The following is a 24,193-nucleotide window of genomic DNA, read 5'->3' as shown; positions in this document are numbered from 1 at the left end:
TCATTTATGCCTAAATGAACTGTTTTATAGGTTGTATATTATAAATTCTCCATAGTCATTACGAGTTATTCTCTAAACTCATTGAAGGAGTGGTTATAAAAAATATGCATCTCAATTAGGTGATCCCAGCTGCAAGTGGTTGTGCTCAAATGATGAAGTGAAAGGGGCATGTAAAAACACTGCCTTTTCAGAGGCACGGGTGGTTACTGAAGTATCTTATAAACTGTGGCATTGAGATCTTGGATGGTCTTCGAAAAATCCTATTCTAGACATAAACATTCATAATATTAGAGAATCAGGGCTGGCTTTGATGTCATTGTTTTCCAAAAGGAGTTTTGTAACTCCCAGAGTAGGTCTCCTCAGTCTGCGTTTTTGTTTATTGGGGCTTTAAAAAATTGATTCATAGCTGCCTGACCTGTGGTGGCACAGTGCATAAAGCGTCGACCTGGAAATGCTGAGGTCACCGGTTCAAAATGCTGGGCTTGCCTGGTCAAGGCACATATGGGAGTTGATGCTCCCAGCTCCTCCCTCTGTCTGTCTCTCTCTCCTTCTCTGTCTCTCTCTCTTCCTTTCTCTCTCCTCTCTAAAATGCATAAATAAAATGAAAAAAAATTGATTCACAGCAAATTGCACGTGCATTTATTTTAATGCTTCTGATCATGTGCTTTTTGTCACTCTGTCACATTGAAAGCAAACTCAATGAAGAAATATAATTTCTGTTTCCTGTTGAGGTCCACGCAATTTTTTTAGTGATAGAGTGGATCTGTACTGAAGCTCAAATAACTCACCAGAGTGAAGTCCTCAGACACTCAGCAGAGGGCCAGGGAGTAGAGCCACTTAAAGACGATGTGTTCATGGTGACCAAGATGGTGGTGGGGAGGTGTCATGGAACTTACAGGAACTCTTTCAAAATGTTGCTACATTACTGTTTTTGGAAGATTGCTTGCTCCCAATACAACTCCTCAGATAAACTGGAGGTTTTAGTTTAGCATTATTGCTGTCCCTAAAGACAATTTTTAAATTATTGAATGCCTTAGAGAGAATAAAGGGTACCACTTAACCATGAGATATGTAAACCTTATTTTTTTGAGAAATGTAAATCATAAGGAATGATAAAGTACAGGGAAAAAGAAAGAAGGAAAGGAAAAAAATAACTCAGAAAAAAGAGAAGACAAGAATAAAATTTAGGTATAAATGAATGCAAATAATAAAAAATGTGGCAAAAAAAATTGTGCATTGTGTAGTGGCACAATCAATAAAACATCTCCTAAGGATGATTTCCATCAAGTTAACTTTACCTAGAGGTTGCCAGTCATGAGGTCACATTTACAGTGCCCTGTCCATTATACTGCAGGGTGTTAAAAAATACTACATACAAAATAAAGATCCTACAAGTCAATACATGCAACTGTTCTAAAATCCCCAGTGACTATTTATAAATGTCATTGATTTAACTCATTGAATCTCTCATTAATACAGAATATTTCCTTATGTCAGAATGTCTTTGTCTCAGTAGAGCCCAAGCTCTACATCAACCAGGCATCCCTAATTCGACTTCCCAGTGCAGTGGGACACTCCTGCTTATTAGCAGGGTTGGCAGGCTCTTCGAGACTACTCTTGAGGCAGCTATGAGGATGCTACTGTTAAGTGCCACTGGAGCAAAGACACAACCGACACACAAATTAGTTGCAATAATCACACAGGCAATTTATTACTCACAAATCCTTTTGGCGTGCCTGGGTACAGCTTAAGGGAGCCCTGTCGGCGTGCTCCTCTTGGCTGGCTTTGGTCAGAGCTCAGAGCGGTGTGGAGACAGTCCACATCAACGATGGAGTCTGGGCAACTACTGCAGCACGGGGCCCCTCAGCTTTAGTACCCTTTCTGGCCAATGCCTTCTAACAGGGGTCAATCTACAGGATTATCACCTCAAACCACCTTTTTGGGAGTTCCTCACAGAGAATCCCCTATATGTCAATCTACTGAAATGTTTACATTAAACCACTTTTTAAGATGTTCTTATTTTTATTAATTTACAAAGTTAATATAAATAACACCAAGCCACTTCTTATCTATGTATAACTTCACACACATACTAATTGTGCTCTGCTTGAAAGTCAGAATCTGTTTATCACATTACAGAGTTATGGCACCAGGTTACTTCTTATCTATGTATAACTTCACACACATACTAACTGGGCTCTGCTTGTAAATCAGAGTCTGTTTTTCACATTACAGAGTTATGGCACTAAGCCACTAAATTAATTTCTATCCAAATGGTATAACTTTATTTAATTTTAATATCCTTTTAATTACTTTATATATCTTCCATATTTTTATATTTCTATATATTTAATTACTATAACCTTATATTACTACAACAGTCTTCTTGTCAAAAAGAGAGTTATTATTGCTCCTGCTGTCACACCCTGGTCACCAATGGCTCATTGAAACACCCTTTCTGGTGCCCTTTAGCCCTAAACCAGTGTGAGTAATGGACAGTAACATTTAAAAATTCGTCAGAAAAAAATATTTTGACTGTTTATCAAGTATTTCAATGAACTGAGATTATGTCTGTCTTCGTAAATTCAATTTTTAATTGATCAGTCACTACGCCCTGAAATGACTGATGGTGTAAGATTTTCTGTGCCTCCCAGGAAATTAAATGCAAATCTAGTCAGTCATAGACTAGCAACGACTGCTATTGGGAATCCGCAGGAATACTAACAGAATGCCCTGCAGAGGAATTAGTTGCTTTTATTTATTTCTTTATTCATTTATTTCTTAATAACCCCTTGTAAAAGGTGCCCGTTTGGTTTTCCTCTGACTTTTCTCCCTTGGAAAGGAAATCAGATTCGACGGTAATACATCAAAGGACTTAACTCTGATAGCAAATTAGAGTTCCTTAGAGTTCCGTCTTTTTCTTTTCTTGTACCAGTTTCTGGTGGATAGCATGGCTCTGAGCAGCCTGGGGACAGCAGGAGCCCCGCAGTCTCAGCTCTCTGGACTTCAAGGGCAAGAGGGATTCTCCCTTTGAGATGTTATGTTTAAACCAGAAGCAGAGAGGCATAGCCGTTCTCTGAAAACATCAAGTGGAGCGTGTTTGTCCTCTCCAGTGCCTCGTGGTACTGATACTCCTTTTTAAGTAAATACACTGCTCACAAAAATGAGGGGATCAGGGAATGCGCAGATGCTCCGGCACTAGTGCATTTTCACCAGTGGGATAAAGGTGGGTTCTGCACCTCATTTGCATAGTCGAACAACTTTGTTTGACTTGTTGTTTGCTTTTCTGATGTTCTTGTTTAATAAGAAAATATCAAATGCCTTTTTTTGTTATTGCTTCATATTCATTTTGAAATATCCCCTAATTATTGTGAGCAGTATATTTTAGCAACAAGAACTAAATTACGAAATATTTAAATATTTAATTTACTTGATAACATATTGACCAAAACCTTGTTCACACTACCACATCGTATCCTACCTTATCCAATTAGTTCTGTGTAAAGCCAGTAGCCACGGCCACCATCACAGCCGCCTGGCCCATGCAGGTTTGCATTTGATTCGGACAATTGGTAATGAAACAACAGAGCCAAGAACTGGTGAGCCATTAGCTTTAATCCTAGTTTGCACCCGGCAAGCAAGAAATACACACAGTGGAAAAACACTTCCCTTTCCATTCAGGGCTCCCAAAGCCACTGACTTATCCGAGTGTTCCTAGGATCAAAGATTTGTACTTCACCAGCCTTATTCACCCCTGTTCCCCATTTTCTCTCTCTGCACAAACTGGCTTCTCCTTCAGCACTCCACCATCTTGGCTGCTTCTCATGTCCTCCACATAGCCTTTCTCTGCTCTCCTTTATAGTGTAGAAATTAAAACCTTTAATCCAATATACAAATAAGGAAGTCTCTGATACAAAGTCACTTATCTGAGGCATAAATGGGATTCCTCATGAGAGTGCACCACCCCACATAATGCAATCAGTCAACTTTTAGGTCTGGTAACATATAAAATGTTCTCAAATAAATAGTCTCTGTTGATACCCTTATTTTCATAATCTCTTAGGATTATAAATCTCACTATATCTGTTCTTAAACAGTTGACCCTTCTAGTCCAATAAACACTTAAATTTCTTTCCATATTACCCACTTCATTTTTTTTTTGTACCTGGCCATATAATTTCATTTTTTAATCTAACATCGAATTAGATTTTGTCGGATTACCTCTATGTTTTGTGTTTATGGTGCTGGCTGCTTAGATGAAAAACTCATCCACACTGAGTCTAAGAGCTTCTTCTGTCTGTGTTGCAAAAAGTACTGCTGGGGAAAGATCCTATAACACGGCCAAATAGATCAACTATTGATTCATGGTTTCCACTCATCCTCTTTCTTAACTGATGAATTAAGTAAACTGGAAATCGAGGCATTAGCAGGTCAGTTTGGAAATTTGCTATTACCCAACATAAAGCTTGAAACACAGTATCTATTCTTGCCTACTGTCCCCTGGATGACACTGGTCTGTGGGAAGTCTCTCCACCAGTTTTTTTTTAATGCAGTGTCCCTTAAAAGCTGTGGAATTAGCATGGGTTTGTATCTTGGTTCTGGGCACTGGCCAGTTGGCTCAGTGGTAGAGTGTCAGCCTATAGTGTGAATGTACTGGATTCGATTCCCAGTCAGGGCACACAGGGGAAGAACCCATCTGCTTCTCCACCCTTCCCCCTCTCCTTCCTCTCTCTCTCTCCCTCTCCTGCAGCCAGGGCTTGATTGGAGCAAGTTGGCCCCAGCCACAGAGGATGGCTTCATAACCTCCACCTCAGGTGCTAAGAAGAGCTCCGTTGAGCAACAGAGCAACACCCAGATTGGCAGAGCATCACCCCCTAGTGGGCTTGCTGGGTGGATCATGGTCGGGACTCATCCAGGAGTTTGTGTTTGCCTTCCCTCCTCTCACTGAATGAAAAAAAAAAATCTTGGTTCTGCTACTTAATATCTCTCTGATTTTAAATAATAGTAAGTGTCAATGCATCTGCTTTTTCATCTTAATTAAAGGTGAGTGATAGATGTCATTGTTATTGCCTTTGCTGCTGTTCCTGAAGGTCATTGATGACTTGTTCTGGTAGAAACAAATACCTTTCAAGTACCTTTCTCTTTCTTAATTCTCCCTGTCTGGTCAGACTGACTGCTATGATTACTTCTCAATTTAAAAGACGTTGATCTCTTTCCTCGACAACCTCAGTGCCAATTTCTGGACTATTGATTTGTATTTCTGGCTACAATGACTTGTGTGGTTTTGTAGAGACAGTTTTAAGACATCCACTTCTGTGAGCACCAAAGAACGTTGTCTCGAAGACTTAGCACAGCTTATAAATCCTTTCCCACTTGAGACAGTTTCAAATGAGTATTTATTCAAATAAAACATAAATGGACTAAATCCTCCTTCAGAAAATTAGCATTGAAAAAGGCAATGGAAAAATCACTTTCATCATGTCAGATGAGATTATACAGAGAATGTAGTTGAACATAATATTATCTCACTGCTTTCTGATGGGAACCCTGTTTTGACAGAAAGCTCACTTTGCATTGCTTCGAAGAAAGATGAACTCTTTCTACCTGTACCTTTGTGGAGCTCTACCATTAACTTGTAAAATCCTGGGGTCAGCGGACAAGAAAGCTATTTATTCTTAAATGGTATTTTAATCCTTCTTCTCTTATTCCATTCCTACATTGTCCTTTAATTTAAATCTCATCACAAGAATAATCTCCTTTATCCATTTCAAGATTTCCCCAACTATAGCTACATTTACCTCCAAATATTAACTTGATGGCTACAAAATAGAATTATTTTAGGGAGGTGGGGTAGAGAAAATGGAAGATAAGAACAAGGAAGTTCAGGCTCTTTCTGCACCTTATAGGTGTCAACATATGCAGATATCCCCGGAATACTTGCTGATTTCCTTTCCCAGTCAGTTTCTGATGCAAACAAGCTAATGATGTTTTTAAGAGAGGCTGGAAAACTCTGGCTAACAGAGCATTCCTTTATTTTGATGGGTTCACCTTGGATGATAAATACACAACATTTTACTCCAGACAAAGAGACAGATTTTACCTATTATTTAGGGTAACATATACTTAATAAATACTCAGTATAGTCTAAGGACTTTATAAATAATAACTAATTTAAGCTTCATCATCAGCCTAGGCGGTAAGAACTATTCATTTATATTCCTCTTATGCATAAGAAATTGCAAGCCAGAAATGTTAAAGACATGACATTCCTAAGGGGCCACCTATCACTGATGGTGTCTCCAGAGTGGTGGCTGATGCTCTTTGATGTAGTTCTGCCCAGGACTCACTCGTCACCTTGAAAGACCTGCCTCACTTACAGAGGGTGCTTTGTCATATGGTATTTCAAGTATAGATTTTAATTTAAATCTTGTCATCTCAACCTATACAGATTTCAACTATGGTTCAATTGTCAACCATCTGTATTGACTTCAAGAATGCCATGTTTATAATTAATGATCACCAGAGTTTAATGCAGGTTTAACGGCAGGTTTCCACAATCTCTAGATCCATTACTGTCATCACCCTATTTTTCAGAGAGTGAAGTGTTTGTTTGAGGATGAAGTGCCCCTCTGATACTTTGCAATAATGTAATACAAGTATTAAAGTGATCATCATTTTGTCATCAGCCAGAGTAGTGCCTGTGGGCATCTGCTCATTCATTCTCCTTTGGGCAAATCTGAGAAAGCTAGTTGAATGACAACCAGGCAACTCAGAGTTAGAACCCACTCTTTTTTTTTTTTATCAATATATGCAGTGTATTCTACACAGCGTCTCCCAAGGACCCAGTGAGATTAAACACCAGTTTTCCACAGGGGTGCCTATTTTGATAATAACTCTAGATTTCTTTCTATTCTTCTATGATGCTCTTCCCTGGGGTCCACACTTTTTCCTTGACATTATTTTTCAGAATAACCACCCCTCCCTGCCAACATGCCCAATATGTTACAGTTATTTAGTTAAGAATTCAATAAATGACCATTTTTAGTATTAATATATCAGGGAAAAATGGTAAATTCTATGTACATGAAAAATCTGAACTCGAGAAAATCGTCAGTAGAGAAACAAACACATATTAATAAAAAGGTTCTGCCAAATGATAATAAGGTCACATCACTATTACAAGATAGAAATGAAGTTTAGATACCTAAGCCCATTTGTCGTTTTCTGTATGCTGATAATTTTATAGGACACTAAGCATCTAAACCATTAAATATATTTTTTTTTATTATTAAATTTAAGCCGTGACATTGATAAATCAGGGTACATATGTTGAGAGAAAACATCTCCAGATTATTTTGACATTTGATTGTGCTGTATACCCCTCACCCAAAGTCAAATTGTCTTCTTTCACCTTCTATCTGGTTTTCTTTGTGCCCCTCCCCTCCCCCACCTCCTCTTCTTTCTTGCTCCATCCCACCTCCTCTCAACCCCCCACCCCCATTGCCATCACATTCTTGTTCATGTCTTTGAGTCTCATTTTTATGTCCCATCTATATATGGATTCATATAGTTCTTAGTTTTTTCTGATTTACTTATTTCACTCCGTATAATGTTATCAAGGTTCATCCATGTTATTGTAAATGATCCTATGTCATCATTTCTTATGGCTGAGTAGTATTCCATTGTATATATGTACCAAAGCTTTTTAATTCACTCGTCCTCTGACGGACACTTGGGCTGTTTCCAGATCTTCGCTATTGTGAACAATGCTGCCACAAACATGGGGGTGCATTTCTCCTTTTGGAGCCGTTCTATGGTGTTCTTGGGGTATATTCCTAAAAGTGGTATACCTGGGTCAAAAGGCAGTTTGATTTTCAGTTATTTGAGGAATCTCCATACTGTTTTCCACAGTGCCTGCACCAGTCTGCATTCCCACCAGCAGTGCAGGAGGATTCCCTTTTCTCCACAATCTCACCAGCACTTATTCTGTGTTGTTTTGTTGATGAGCGCCATTCTGGCTGGTGTGAGGTGATATCTCATTGTGGTTTTAATTTGCATTTCTCTAATGATTAGTGATGTTGAGCATTTTTTCATATGCCTATTGGCCATCTGTATGTCCTCTTTGGAAAAGTGTCTATTCATTTCTTTTCCCATTTTTTGATTGGATTGTTTGTCTTCCTGGAGTTGAGATTTACAAGTACTTTATAAATTTTGGTTATTAACCCCTTATCAGACTTACTGTCAAATATGTTCTCCCATTGTGTAGTTTGTCTTTTTATTCTGTTCTTATTGTCTTTAGCTGTGCAAAAACTTTTTAGTTTGATATAGTCCCATTTGTTTATCCTGTCTTTTATTTCACTTCCCCGTGGAGATAAATCAGCAAATATATTGCTCCGAGAGATGTCGGAGAGCTTACTGCCTATGTTTTCTTCTATGATGCTTATGGTTTCATGGCCTACATTTAAGTCTTTTTATCCATTTTGAGTTTATTTTTGTGAGTGGTGTAAGCTGGTGATTTAGTTTCATTTTTTTGCAGGTAGCTGTCAAATTTTATCAACACCATTTGTTAAAGAGGCTGTCTTTACTCCATTGTATTTCCTTACCTCCTTTATCAAATATCAGTTGTCCATAGTGCTGTGGGTTTATTTCTGGGTTCTCTGTTCTGTTCCATTGATCTATATGCCTGTTCTTATGCCAGTACCAGGCTGTTTTGAGTACAATGGCCTTGTAGTATAACTTGATATCAGGAAGTGTAATACCTCCCACTTTATTCTTCTTTTTTAAGATTGCTGAGAATATTTGTGTTCTTCTTTGGTTCCATATAAATTTTTGTAATATGTGTTCTATATCTTTGAAGTATGTCATTGGTATTTTAATTGGTATTGTGTTGAATTTATATATTGCTTTAGGTAATATAGACATTTTAATGATGTTTATTCTTCCAAACCATGAGCATGGTATATGCTTCCACTTGTTTGTATCTTCCTTGATTTCTTTTATCAATGCTTTGGAATTTTCCGAGTACAAGTCTTTAGTCTCCTTGGTTAAGTTTACTCCTAGGTACTTTATTTTTTTGATTGTAATAGTGAAGGGGACTGCTTCTCTTACTGACTGTTCATTGTTGGCGTATAAAAATGCCTCTGATTTCTGAGTATTGATTTTATATCCTGTCACTTTGCTGAATTCATTTATCAGGTCCAGTAGTTTTTTGACTGAGACTTTAGAGTTTTCTATTTACAATATCATATCATCTGCAAATAATGATAGTTTTACTTCTTCTTTTCCAACTTGAATGCCTTTTATTTCTTCTTCTTGTCTGATTGCTGTGGCTCGGTCTTCCAGGAATTTGTTAAATAAGAGTGGTAAAAGGGGGCACCCCTGCCTTGTTCCTGATCTTAATGGCATAGTTTTTAATTTTTGCCCATTGAGTATGATGTTGGCTGTGGGTTTCTCATAGATGGTTTTTTATCATATTGAGGTATGTTCCCTGTATTCCCACTTTGCTGAGAGTTTTGATCATGAATGGGTGCTGGATTTTATCAAATGCTTCTTCTGCATCTATTGAAATTATCATATGGTTTTTCTCCTTCTTTTTGTTTATGTGATGAATCACATTGATTGGTCTATGAATATTGTATCAGTCTTGCCTCCCCAGAATAAATCCTACTTGATCATGGTGTATGATTTTTTTCATATATTGTTGGATCCAGTTTGCTAATATTTTGTTGAGGATTTTAGAATCTAATTTCATCAGAGATACTGGCCTATAATTTTCTTTCTTTTTGTTGTCCTTGCCTGGTTTTGGAATCAGAATTATGCTCACCTCACCAAAGGAGCTTGGAAGTCTTCCTCCCTCTTGAATTTTTTGAAATAGTTTGAGAAGGATAGGAGTTAATTCTTCTTTGAATATTTGGTAGAATTCACTTGTGAAGCCATCAGGCCCTGGACGTTTCTTTGTTGGGAGTTTTTTGATAACCGTTTTGATCTCATTTGGTGTAATCAGTCTGTTTAGGTTTGCTGATTCTTCCAGATTGATTTTTGGAAGATTGTATATTTCAAGGAATTTGTCCATTTAATCTAGGTTGTCTAGTTTTTTGGCATACAGTTCTTCATAGTATTTTTTTTTCTTTTTTTTTTTTTGTTTTGTTTTGTTGTTTTGTTTTGTTTTAAAATAAATTTTTATTAATGGTAATGGGATGACATTAATAAATCAGGGTACATATATTCAAAGAAAACATGTCTAGGTTATTTTGTCATTAAATTATGTTGCGTACCCCTCGCCCAAAGTCAGATTGTCCTCCGCCACCCTCTATCTAGTTCTCTGTGCCCCTCGCCCTCCCCCTAACTCTCTCCCTCCCTCCCTCCCATGTCCTCCCTCCCCCCACCCCTGGTAACCACCACACTCTTGTCCATGTCTCTTAGTCTCATTTTTATGTTCCACCAATGTATGGAATCATGTAGTTCTTGTTTTTTTCTGATTTACTTATTTCACTCCTTATAATGTTATCAAGATCCCACCATTTTGCTGTAAATGATCTGATGTCATCATTTCTTATAGCTGAGTAGTATTCCATAGTGTATATGTGCCACATCTTCTTTATCCAGTCTTCTATTGAAGGGCTTTTTGGTTGTTTCCATGTTTTGGCCACTGTGAACAGTGCTGCAATGAACATGGGGCTACATGTGTCTTCACGTATCAATGTTTCTGAGGTTTTGGGGTATATACCCAGTAGAGGGATTGCTGGGTCATAAGGTAGTTCTATTTGCAGTTTTTTGAGGAACCACCATACTTTCCTCCATAATGGTTGTACTACTTTACAGTCCCACCAACAGTGAATGAGGGTTCCTTTTTCTCCACAGCCTCTCCAACATTTGCTATTACCCGTCTTGTTGATAATAGCTAATCTAACAGGGGTGAGGTGGTATCTCATTGTAGTTTTGATTTGCATTTCTCTAATAACTAATGAAGCTGAGCATCTTTTCATATATCTGTTGGCCATTTGTATCTCTTCCTGGGAGAAGTGTCTGTTCATGTCCTCTTCTCATTTTTTTATGGGATTGTTTGTTTGTTTGTTGTTGAGTTTTATGAGTTCTTTGTAAATTTTGGATATTAGGCCCTTATCTGAGCTGTTGTTTAAAAATATCATTTCCCATTTAGTTGGCTGTCTGTTTATTTTGATATCAGTTTCTCTTGCTGAGCAAAAACTTTTTATTCTGATGTAGTCCCATTCATTTATCTTTGCCTTCACTTCTCTTGCCATTGGAGTCAAGTTCATAAAATGTTCCTTAAAACCCAGGTCCATGATTTTAGTACCTATGTCTTCTTCTATGTACTTTATTGTTTCAGGTCTTATATTTAGGTCTTTGATCAATTTTGAATTAATTTTAGTACACGGGGACAGGCTGTAGTCGAGTTTCATTCTTTTGCATGTGGCTTTCCAGTTTTCCCAACACCATTTGTTGAAGAGGCTTTCTTTTCTCCATTGTGTGTTGTTGGCCCCTTTATCAAAGATTATTTGACCATATATATGTGGTTTTATTTCTGGGCTTTCTATTCTGTTCCATTGGTCTGAGTGTCTATTTTTCTGCCAATACCATGCTGTTTTGATTATCGTGGCCCTATAATATAGTTTAAAGTCAGGTATTGTAATGCCCCCAGCTTCATGCTTTTTCCTTAGGATTGTTTTGGCTATTCGGGGTTTTTTATAGTTCCATATAAATCTGATGATTTTTTGTTCCATTTCTTTAAAAAATCTCATAGGGATTTTGATGGGAATTGCATTAAATTTGTATATTGCTTTGGGTAATATGGCCATTTTGATTATATTTATTCTTCCTATCCAAGAACAAGGAATATTTTTCCATTTCATTGTATCTTTTTCGATTTCCCTTAACAATGCTTTGTAATTTTCATTATATGGGTCCTTTACATTCTTTGTTATGTTTATTCCTAGGTATTTTATTTTTTTTGTTGCAATCGTGAAGGGGATTATTTTTTTGAGTTCATTTTCTAATATTTCATTGTTGGCATATAGAAAGGCTATTGACTTCTGTATGTTAATTTTGTATCCTGCGACCTTACTGTATTGGTTTATTGTTTCTAATAATCTTTTTGTGGAGTCCTTCGGGTTTTCGATGTATAGGATCATATCATCAGCAAAAAGTGATAGCTTTACTTCTTCTTTTCCGATATGGATGCCTTTTATTTCTTTGTCTTGTCTGATTGCTCTGGCCAGAACTTCTAGCACCACGTTGAATAAGAGTGGAGAGAGTGGACAACCCTGTCTTGTTCCTGATTTAAGGTAGAAAGTCCTCAGTTTTATGCCGTTTAATATGATGTTGGCTGATGGTTTATCATATGTGGCCTTTATCATGTTGAGATATTTTCCTTCTATACCCATTTTGTTGAGAGTCTTAAACATAAAATTGTGTTGTATTTTATCAAAAGCCTTTTCTGCATCTATTGATAAGATCATGTGGTTTTTGTTCTTTGTTTTGTTGATATGGTGTATTACGTTAACCGTTTTTGCGTATGTTGAACCATCCTTGAGATTCTGGGATGAATCCTACTTGATCATGATGTATTATTTTTTTAATATGTTGTTGTAGTTGGTTTGCCAGTATTTTGTTTAGTATTTTAGCATCTGTATTCATTAGAGATATTGGTCTGTAGTTTTCTTTCTTTGTGCCATCCTTGCCAGGTTTTGGTATGAGGGTTATGTTGGCCTCATAAAATGTGTTTGGAAGTATTGCTTCTTCTTCAATTTTTTGGAAGACTTTGAGTAGAATAGGAACCAAGTCTTCTTTGAATGTTTGATAGAATTCACTAGTATAACCGTCTGGGCCTGGACTTTTATTTTTGGGGAGGTTTTTAATAGTTTTTTCTATTTCCTCCCTGCTGATTGGTCTGTTTAGGCTTTCTGCTTCTTCATGACTCAGTCTAGGAAGGTTGTATTGTTCTAGGAATTTATCCATTTCTTCTAGATTGTTGTATTTGGTGGCATATAATTTTTCATAGTATTCTACAATAATTCTTTGTATATCTATGATGTCTGTGGTGATCTCTCCTCTTTCATTTTGGATTTTATTTATTTGAGTCCTGTGCCTTTTTTCCTTGGTGAGTCTTGCCAAGGGTTTGTCAATTTTGTTGATCTTTTCAAAGAACCAGCTCCTTGTTTTATTGATTTTTTCTATAGTTTTTCTGTTCTCTATTTCTGATTTTTATTATCTCCTTTCTTCGGCTGGTTTTGGGTTGTCTTTGTTCTTCTTTTTCTAGTTCCTTAAGGTGTGAAGTTAAGTGGTTTACTTCGGCTTTCTCTTGTTTGTTCATATAGGCCTGAAGTGATATGAACTTTCCTCTTATTACTGCTTTTGCTGCATGCCAGAGATTCTGATATGTTGTATTTTCATTTTCATTTGTCTGTATATATCTTTTGATCTCTGCGCGTATTTCTTCTTTGACCCATTCATTTTTTAGAAGTATGTTGTTTAGTTTCCACATTTTTGTGGGTTTTTCCCCCTCTTTTTTGCAGTTGAATTCTAGTTTCAAGGCTTTATGATCAGAAAATATGCTTGGTACAATTTCAATTTTTCTAAATTTGCTGATATTGTCTTTGTGGCCCAACATATGGTCAATTCTTGAGAATGTTCCATGTACACTAGAGAAAAATGTATACTCTGTCGCTTTGGGATGAAGTGTCCTGTAGATGTCTATCATATCCAGGTGTTCTAGTATTTCGTTTAAGGCCACTATATCTTTATTGATTCTCTGTTTGGGTGACTGATCTAGAGCCGTCAGCGGTGTATTGAGGTCTCCAAGTATGATTGTATTTTTGTTAGTTTTTGTTTTAAGGTCAATAAGTAGCTGTCTTATATATTTTGGTGCTCCTTGGTTTCATGCATATATATTAAGGATTGTTATGTCTTCTTGATTCAACTTCCCCTTAATCATTATGAAATGACCATTTTTGTTTCTGAGTACTTTTTCTGTCTTGTAGTCAGCATTATTAGATATGAGTATTGCTACGCCTGCTTTTTTTTGGGTGTTGTTTGCTTGGAGTATTGTTTTCCAGCCTTTCACTTTGAATTTGTTTTTATCCTTGTTGCTTAGATGTGTTTCTTGTAGGCAGCATATAGTTGGATTTTCTTTTTTAATCCATTCTGCTACTCTGTGTCTTTTTATTGGTAAGTTTAATCCATTTACATTTAGTGTAATTATTGACACTTGTGGGTTCCCTACTGCCATTTTATAAATTGCTTTCTGTTAGTTTTGTATCTAGTTTGATTCTTCTCTTTTGTTTTTCTATCATTTGTTTTTGTTTGTTTGTGTTCCATACTTCTTTCCTCTGTTGCTACCTTTTTTAAGTCAAGTGTTTTTGTGGTGGTTTTTTCAAGGGTGGTTACCATTAAGTAATGAAAAGGGTACCTACCATATTCATTGTAGTACCCTATCTTATAAGTATTTCTGCACTTCATCATCCTTTGCTACTGTTAATCTCCATCCTCTCCCCCCTTTTTTTCCTTTGTTGTCACAGTTTAAGTTTGGTTTTATTGTGTTCTTGGTGGAGCTGTTACTTGTGGTGTTGTTTTCTTTTGTTCTTTGAATCTGGTTGGAAAACCCCCTTTAGTATTTCCTGGAGTGGGGGCTTTCTGTTGATAAATTCTCTCATCTTTTCTGTATTTGTGAATTTTTTTATATCTCCTTCATACTTGAAGGATAGCTTTGATGGGTATAGTATTCTTGGCTGAAAGTTCCTCTCTTTCAGGGCTTTAAATATTGGGGTCCACTCTTTTCTAGCTTGTAGAGTTTCTGCTGAGAAATCTGAAGATAATCTAATAGGCCTTCCTTTATATGTTGTACTCTTCTTTTCCCTAGCTGCCTTGAGAATTTTTTCTTTGTCATTGGTTTGTGTCATCTTTATTATGATGTGCCTTGGAGTGGGTTTGTTGGGGTTAAGAAAACTCGGTGTTCTGTTTGCTTCTTGAATTTGAGGCTTTAGTTCTTTCCACAGGCTTGGGAAGTTCTCGTCTATTATTTGTTTGAGTATATTCTCCATTCCATTTTCTTTCTCTTCTCCCTCTGATATACCTATTATTCTTATGTTATTCTTTCTGATGGAGTCAGACAATTCCTGTAGGGCTTTCTCGTTTTTTATTATTTTTGAGTCTCTTTCTTCTTCTCTCTGTTGTGTCTCAAGTTGTTTGTCTTCTATTTCACTAATCCTATCCTCAATCTTGGCTGTTCTGTTAGCTAAGCTCGTTACCTCGTTTTTTAGCTCGTGAATTGAGTTTTTCATTTCTGTTTGATTTGTTTTAATAGTTTCAATTTCCTTGGTAATATGTTCTTTGTGTTCATTGAGTTGTTTTCTGATCTCCCTATATTGCCTTTCTGTGTTTTCTTGTATATCTCTGAGTATTTTTAAGATTTCTATTTTAAATTCTCTGTCATTTAGCTCCAAGGCTTCCAATATGTTAAGTCTTTTCTCCATAGATTTTTCCACATCTATTTGTGTTACCTCTCTTTTTTTTGTATCCATAATATTCGATTTCCTCTTTCTTATTGCCATCTGAGGGTGGTCTTGTTGATAGCACTAATTAGAATTAATAAAGAGTAAAAAGTAAAAAAAAAAAAAAAAAGGTAAAACACCCCACAAAAAAAACCAGTAATAATTTATTATTTCCCCCTTTTTTCTTTCTTCTCTTTCCCTCCTCTCCCCTCCTCAGGGAAATATCGTGCCTATAATGGAGGGCCTGATTTGGGGTGAAGAGTTCAAGGGGCAAAAAAAGGGAGTAGGGACCTACTAAATGCAAAAAAAAAAAAAAAAAAAAAAGGAAGAAAATTTTAGACAAGCATAAGATGATTTGCTTGTAAGTGATGGCCAACTAAGAGATATAATGAGAGGGATAAGAGGGAACCAGAAAAAAGGACCAAAAAAAGAATAATAAAGAAGAAAAAAATAAAAATAATAAGTGAAAATTTGTTGTATTAAGTGGAGCCAAGACTAAATACAATGGAGACCTTGGGTTGGGAGGACCCAAAATGCCACAAAAATAAACAAACAAGAAAAAAACAAAAACAAAAGCAAAAAAGAAAAATAAAGCCAAAAAAAGCCTTGAGTCCCAAATTAACTAATTTGTTCGTGATTGAGGATTAAATGTGAGGAAAGTAAAACGAGAAAAGAAAAAACGAATAGAAAGGAAAAAATAAGAAAAAGAGAAAAACAAAGGAAGAAATAAAAAAGGAAGAGAAAAAAACAAAATAAAGCAAATCAAAAAAAAAAAAAAAACAAAAGAGGAGAGAGTGAGAGTTAAGTGTTTTGGAGTATAACCTTAAAGGAGGGTGAGGATGAAGAAGAGAAATAAAATGTAACACTCATGGGTAGTGTAGTTCAAGAAAAGGGAAGCATAAGATGGGCAGAGAATAGAAGGACCAAGGTGGAGGAAATAAAGGCAATAAGATAGAAGAAACAAACAACAACAAAAAAAAAATTAGTGGAACAAGTTGAAAAGTCTGTGGATTTTTCTTGATTTTGAGAGGTTAACTTCTTCCTTTTTCTTTTCTCTCCCTCTTCCTGGTCAATGACTCTGTACCCCAGGCTTTGCCCCTGTGTCACACTTAGGTAGGGATTTGCAGTTGATGGGATTCTATGGCAGTGTCATATAATTGGCTTTAGTCTTGCTGGTAGTCAAGGCTTGTTGGCGTTTGCAGGGTCCAAGGATGAGAGAGTTTGCTTTCCTGGATTCTCTCTCCTAGTCCCCCCTTCTTGAATTAGCAGCCTGGTGATCCAGCTATAAGGCTGCAACTGCTTCTGCCTGGGGAGTAAGAGGCTCAAAGAGCTGGGAAATCCCCACTCTATCCCCACTCAGTGCAAGGCTTTGGGAAAGGCTCTGGCATTCAGGGCCTCCAGTGTAATCAGGCGGGGGTGGGAGTCAGTTGTTGTCAAGGTGACTGTTCAGCACCTAGCATTCAGTTGGACCTCTCAACCCAGGCTTTCCACACTTTGTAGCCTGTTTTGGCTGGGAAGAAGAGGCACTAGTCTCTGCTTGCGACTAGTGTAGTATAGATCTTATTATCTGCCAAGTCCTTCTTGTTAGCATTTATCCCTGAATATGGAGGCTCTATCAATCAGAAGTTGCCCCCGCCCCTTTAGCGAGAGGCACTAAAAAATATCACGCCTCTTGTCTTGGGTCGCTGAACTGAGAGAGATCTTATCAATTAGAACCGAGGGTGCGCAGATTTCATGGGTTAAGCTAATTTCAGTGATTGGGTCGCAGCTGTGCTCCCGAAGGTATTTTAGGCTGCCTGTGCGCGCCCCTCCCCCAATGCTTGATTGTTAGCTTGAATGGCTGGGTGAGGTGCCCCGCCCACGGAGAGAATCTCCCAAGTAGAAGACCACCCTGGTGCCTCTCCCGCTCACCCTGCCGCTGGCGGCTGGATCGCACCAGGCGCAGGATAATGGGGCACCCTGGGTGTGCGGGCCAGTAGGGCACGCGAATGGGGTGCTCCGGGCACCGGTGGCTGGTGACTCTCACTCGCAGTGCGCGGGTCACTGGGAACGTTAGCGGTGCTTGCTCTGCAACCGGACCGGGCGCGCGCCGGCGGCTGCTCGCTGCTCCCGAGTGTGGGCGGTGCTCGCTCTGCAACTGGACTGGGCAGGCTCCCGCGGCTGCTCGCGGCTCCCGAGTGTGGGCTGACTCACCACAGGCACACTCCCTCGCGGCTTGAATGAACGTCCCTGCGGTAGCTTCCTCCACACCCTCGTCTCTCAGATTCAAGTGATAACAGTCCTTTCACTTTCAGTTTGTGTGGAACTCCGGAATGCTCGGAAGATAAATTTTTCTGTTTCTAGTTGATAAATTTGTTGTGATTTAGGGGAGATCTGTCGGACGCGCTGCTCAGGGCGCCATTTCCGTGACGTCACTCTTCATAGTATTTTCTTACAATATTTTGAATTTTGTTGTATCAGTTTTTATTTCTCCACTCTCATTTTTAATTTTATTTGAGTCCTCTCTCTCTTTTTCTTGGTGAGTCTACTTAAAGGTTCATCAATCTTGTTTACCTTTTCAAAGAACCAGCTCCTAGTTTCATTGATCCTCTGTATTGTTTCTTTAGCCTCTATGTCATTTATTTCTGCTCTGATCTTTATTATTTCCTTCCTTCTACTACATTTGGGCTTTACTTGCTGTTCTTTTTCTATTTATTTTAGATGCAGGGTCAAGGTGTTTATTTGAGCTTTTTCTAGCTTCTTAAAGTGTGCCTGTAGTGCTATGAACTTCCCTCTCAGTACTGCTTTTGCTGTGTCCCATAAATTTTGAATTGTTGTATGCTCATTGTCATTCGTTTCTAGGATTTTTTTTATTTCTTCTTTGATCTCATTCTTAATTCATTCATTATTTAACAACCTGCTTTTTCGTTTCCATGTGTTTGAGAATTTTTGAGCTTTTCTGTTGTGGTTCATTTCTAGTTTCAGGCCATTGTGATCGGAGAAAGTGCTTGATATGATTTCAATCTTCTTAAATTTGTTGAGACCACTTTTGTGCCCTACTATGTGGTCTATCCTAGAGAATGTACCATGAGCACTTGAAAAGAATGTATATTCTGCTGCTTTAGGGTGAAAGGTTCTGAAGATATCTATTAAATCGAGTTGATCTAGTGTGTCCAATAAGGCTTTTGTTTCTTTGTTAATTTTCTTTCTTGAGGATCTATCTAGTGATGTTAGTGGGTTATTGAAATCCCCTACTATTATAGTATTGCTGTTGATCTCACCCTTTAAATCCATCAAAGTCTGCTTTATATGTTTAGATGCTCCTATATTAGGTGCATAGATATTTATAATAGTTTTATCTTCCTGTTGGATTACTCCCTTTATCATTATGTAGTGGCTTCTTTATCTCTTACTATATCCTTTGTTTTAAAGTCCAATTTGTCTAAGTATTGCTACCTCAGCTTTTTTTTCATTTCCATTTGCATGAAATGTTTTTTTTCCATCCTTTTACCTTCAATCTATGTGTATCTTTTGTTTTAAGGTGTGTCTCTTGTAGACAGCATATGTATGGGTCCTGTTTTCTTATCCACGCAGCTACTCTATTTCTTTTGATTGGGTCATTTAATCCATTTACATTTAAGGTTATTATTGATATGTAATTGTTTATTGCCATTTTATTCTTTAAAGCTGTATTCCTTTTTTGCTATATTTTTTCCCACTTTGATCTGTTTACAATAGGCCCCTTAACTTTTCCTGCAGCATTGGTTTGGTTGTAATGAATTTCTTGAGTTTTTTTTTTTTGTCTGGGAAGCTTTTTATTTCTCCTTGATTTTAAATGATAGCCTTGCTGAATAAATTAGTCTTGGTTGTAGGTTCTTGTTCTGCATTACTCTGAATATTTCTTGACATTCTCTTCTGGCCTCAAGTGTTACTGTTGAGAAGTCGGATGTCATTCTTATGGGGGCTCCTTTGTAGGTGATAGCTTTTTTTTCTCTTGCAGCTTTTAATATTTTCTCATTATCACTTAGCTTTGGTATTTTAATTATGATGTGTCTTGTTGTAGGTTTCTTTGGGTTTCTCTTTAATGGAGTCCTCTGTGCTTCTTAAATTTGTGAGAGTTTCTCCTGCATTAATTTAGGGAATTTTTCAGCTATGATATGATTGAACAAAGTCTCTATCCCTTGTTCTTTGTCTTCTTCTTCTTCAGGAACCCCTATGATGTAGATGTTATTTCTCTTCATGTTGTCACAGAACTCTCTAAAATTTCCTCAGACTTTTTGAGTCTCTTTTCTCTTTTCTTCTCTGCTTTCATGCCTTCATTCCAGTTGTCCTCCAACTTACTGATTTGATCCTCAGCTCTATCTATTCTGTTTTTAATTCCTTCCATTGTGGTCTTTATTTCTGATATTGTATTTGTCATCTCCGACTGATTCTTTTTTATACTTGCTATTTCTTTATTTAGGTGTTCATAATGACCATCCATTGTTGTTCTAAGATCCCTAAGCATCCTTACAATCATTATTTTGAACTCCACATCTGGAAGTTTGATTATTTTCATATCACTCAGTTCATCTCCTGAAGGTTTCATTTGGATTGCACTTTTTTTGTCTTCTCATTGTCTGTTTTATTTGTAGAGTTGGTTGAGTCTAGGCTTGGTGTTGTCTGCCTCTAGTTTTCAGTGGTGTTATTTCTAGGTCTTCTTGGGTTGGTATCAGCTATTGTTTGTAATCCACTTTTGGATTTTGGCAGCTTTGAAGTTTTGATTTGTTTGTTTTTTTAACAGGTGATAGTCTTGTTTACTGATCTCAGCAGGGTGCTTCCTTGAAACTGTATCCAGGAATGAGGTGGGTGTAACTTGAGACTCTGAAGGCCTCTTCCACCAACTAATCTCTCTGGGGGCAGGGTGTTTTCTCAGCTTCAGTAAGGGGAGGTGTATCTCAGATCTCCATGGAGACCTGAGTTACTACCCCTCCTCCCCACTTCTTGTTTTCAGCTGTGTCTTGTTGTGCTGATTGGAGCTGGAGAGATGTCTGGAGATCTCTGATCTGGAAGCAATTCAGTACTGTTTTGCGAGGAAGGATCAGCCCATCCCCCAGCTATGGCCGCCTCCAGCACGGATGAGTCAGCTTTTTTTAGGTCGTCTCCTGTATTCCTTAGCCCCTCAGTCTGTCCCTCTCTCTTTCCTTTCCACTTGGGAGATAAGCTGGTCTTTTCAATACACCTCGCTCCCTGGTCACCAGGCAAATGGCTGTGAGTAGTATTTTCTGCTCTTTTCCCTGGGGTGAGATCCTCTTTGGGCTCTCAGCCTCACTCCCCTCCCTCCGTTCCTGTAAGCATGGGAGATTCAGGCACTCCCTACCAGGTTTGTTGTGGTTTCTTCTTTCCTCCTTGGTTTTTGAGAGCTGTTCTTGTAGTCCAGAGTTGGTTTTTCACGTTGATTTTTCCTAAATTGATTTGTATTCCAGTTTGGTGGTGAGAGCTGGGTGTCTGTGCGTCCGCCTACTCTGCTGCCATCTTCAGGTCTCCTGGACATCCACTTTTTATTGGTGATTCTCACCCTAATAGCAAAGTGGTATTTCTCCCTCCAAACACTGCCTCTTTGATCCAACCAATGGAGCAAAGAGTTATGAGCAGCTTGTGAGGCCCAGTACCTAAGAGGAGAACCTTTGTCCAGGCTATTACTGCAACTGAGGAAGGCTCTCTAAACCATTAAATATATTAAGAGACACAAAAGTTGAATGTGACAAAGGTTTCCCTTCCCCCACACTTTTGTTTTTAGTTAGTGCAATTTAACTTTTCATGGGTCTTTGTATCGGATCATGGCTCTAATCTGAGAACTGTAACTAGTTCTAGAACTAAAAATAGGAGCCCTGTTTCAAGAAAACCACAAGTGGGAATGGGTAAAAGAAAACATGAATAACAGAGCAGAATATTAGCAGAAAAGTGAGCAATGAAAACCGGAATACAGACAAATAAGGACAAATGTCTGACTAAGGCTTATTACCATCTCTCTCGTAAATAAGAATTCAAAATCAATAGGATGACATCCTTAAGTTTTATTTACGATCTGGTGTGTATAATATTGTTTAAATTCTCTATTAAGTGAAAGTATTTGAATCTCACCACAGGGGATACGTCTAGGGGCATAAGGCCATATACTAGTTCTGCAATTATTTATTTATTTATTTATTTATTTATTTATTTATTTATTACACAGGCAAAGAGAGTCAGAAAGAGGGATAGACAGGGATAGACAGACAGGAACAGAGAGATGAGACGCGTCACTCATTAGTTTTTTGTTGCGACACCTTAGTTGGTCATTGATTGCTCTCTCATATGTGCCTTGACTGCAGGCCTTCAGCAGACTGAGTAACTCCTTGCTCGAGCCAGTGACCTTGGGTCCAAGCTGGTGAGCTTTTGTTCAAACCAGATAAGCCCATGTTCAAGCTGGCAACTTCGGAGTCTCGAACCTGGGTCCTCGGCATCCCAGTCTGACGTGTTATCCACTGCACCACTGCCTGGTCAGGTCTGCAATTATTTTTGTGAACATTAACTTTTTTTATTTTTATTTTTGTATTTTTCTGAAGCTGGAAACGGGGAGGCAGTCAGACAGACTCCTGCATGTGCCCAACCAGGATCCACTTGGAATGCCCACCAGGGTGCGATGCTCTGCCCATCTAGGGGCGTCGCTCTGCCTCAATCAGAGCATTCTAGCACCTGAGGCAGAGGCCACAGAGCCATCCTCAGCACCCGGGCAAACCTTGCTCCAGTGGAGCCTTGGCTACGGGAGGGGAAGAGAGAGACAGAAAGAAATGAGAGGGGGAGGGGTGGAGAAGCAGATGGGCACTTTTCCTGTGTGCCCTGGCTGGGAATTGAACCCGGGAACTCCTGCACGCCTGGCCAACGCTCTAACACTGAGCCAACCAGCCAGGGTTGTGAACATTAATTTAATGTCTGGTTTTTCAACTAGGATGTGTATTGTGAAGCCAAGGGTTGTACTGACTTTCTTCACCAGTAGATCTTCAGAATGTGTGTGTGTGTATTATATATATGTATGCACTAAGTAAATGTGTTTACAGAGAAATAAATTTTGCCCTCACAAGTAAATAATTCTACTTTAAAAAAAGTTTTTAAGTTGTATACATTTCTGATAGAGGATTAATTATTGGCTATTTTTTCTAAATTGATATTTAAAAATTAAGATTGTGGTGCCAATCTTAGGCAAAATTAGAAAATAGGTTTTGGTATCAATTCTACTGTTTGTGTCTACATCTATGTGTTTGTGTGTGTGTTAAGGGGATCCCCCCATCAACAAGCCATTCTCAGGGAACCAGCTGGTGTCCTACATTTTGCTTCAATGCTGACACTGTCTACCTAGAGATGGCATCCAATCCGGATATGAAATGCAGGGGTCTGTCCTACTAGACTGACACCACCCAAAGCCCTTCAGATGCTAGCTAAAAGTCTAGATTGCTACCTGCACTTCTGACCAACTGACAATAAATCAAGAGTTTCCAAGACCTCTTCTTGGATCTGGTTAATTTTCTATAGCAGTTTTCAGAAGTCAGAAAAACGTTTACTTACTAGATTACTGGTGTTATAAAATGATTGGGAGATAACAGAAAATATTGGTCTCCATCCCAGGTTCCTGGTACAGAGCTCCTAAAACCTTTGTATTTTTCTAAGTGATTAGAGCACAGGGAGCATCTTTTTGTTCTAATATTTGATCTTTGAACTCAGCCCCTTCTCCAAGACTCCTGAAACCATTGTGATTTCCTGGGTGATAGGACTCTTTTGTTCTAATGAGACCATTCTGGGTGGGATCTGAATGGTTCCAGGTGAGGGGTGGTCAATGGAAAGACTAAGCCGGAAAAGAAGCTTGAAGTGCCCAGCCCTGCCTCCCATTCTCTTGAGAAGAGAGATGTGCTGAAAATGAAGTTCATGCCAGCCATGCCTACCCTATGAACTGTCCATAAAACCCCAAAAGTGTTGGGATCCTGGGTGAACACGCAGAGGTTCTGGGAGGTGGCATATCCGAGAGGCCAGGGAAGCTCCATGATTTTTCCAAATACTTGATGCTAATGCATCCCTTCCCTTTGGCTGCTCCTGACACCGATACCAGGATTTCATTGTAGCAACTCTTTACTCTGAAATATTGTTAAAGATGATGTTACCTTGTGCCTTATTCCCATCCCTGAGCCACCCTCTCCATGAATCATGACATTAAACACTGATTGGGGTAGCTTCCTCAGCAAGGCATAGTTGTTGCCTGATAGCACAGTGTGTCTGCCCTTATCCTTCCAGTGGCTACATTTTACCACATTTACACATATCTAGATAAAATGAATCTATCAGCCTACTACAGTAATAAAATTATGGGAATATGAAAGGGTGCATTGAGGGAGTCGGGGTAGAGAATAACCATCGTACAGATAGGAAATCTTAGGAGAGTCCCACTCTGAATCCTAATAAATGCAGCTGAAGGAAAACCAGATAAAAATGCTTAATGTGCAGGTCTGTCTCTGCACTAAAACTTGGAACAAAAGTATTTGTATCTTAAATATGATAGGCTGACTGAAAAAAAGTCTTAAAAATATTTATCAATATTTTTATAGGCCCTGGCCGGTTGGCTCAGTGGTAGAGCGTAGGCCTGGCGTGCAGAAGTCCCGGGTTCGATCCTGGCCAGGGCACACAGATCCCGGCCAGGG

This window comes from Saccopteryx bilineata, chromosome 11 (assembly GCF_036850765.1).
Source record: "Saccopteryx bilineata isolate mSacBil1 chromosome 11, mSacBil1_pri_phased_curated, whole genome shotgun sequence".
NCBI lineage: Eukaryota > Metazoa > Chordata > Mammalia > Chiroptera > Emballonuridae > Saccopteryx > Saccopteryx bilineata.
The sequence above is the reverse complement of the archived record's forward strand: the minus strand, read 5'-3'. Positions refer to the sequence as shown.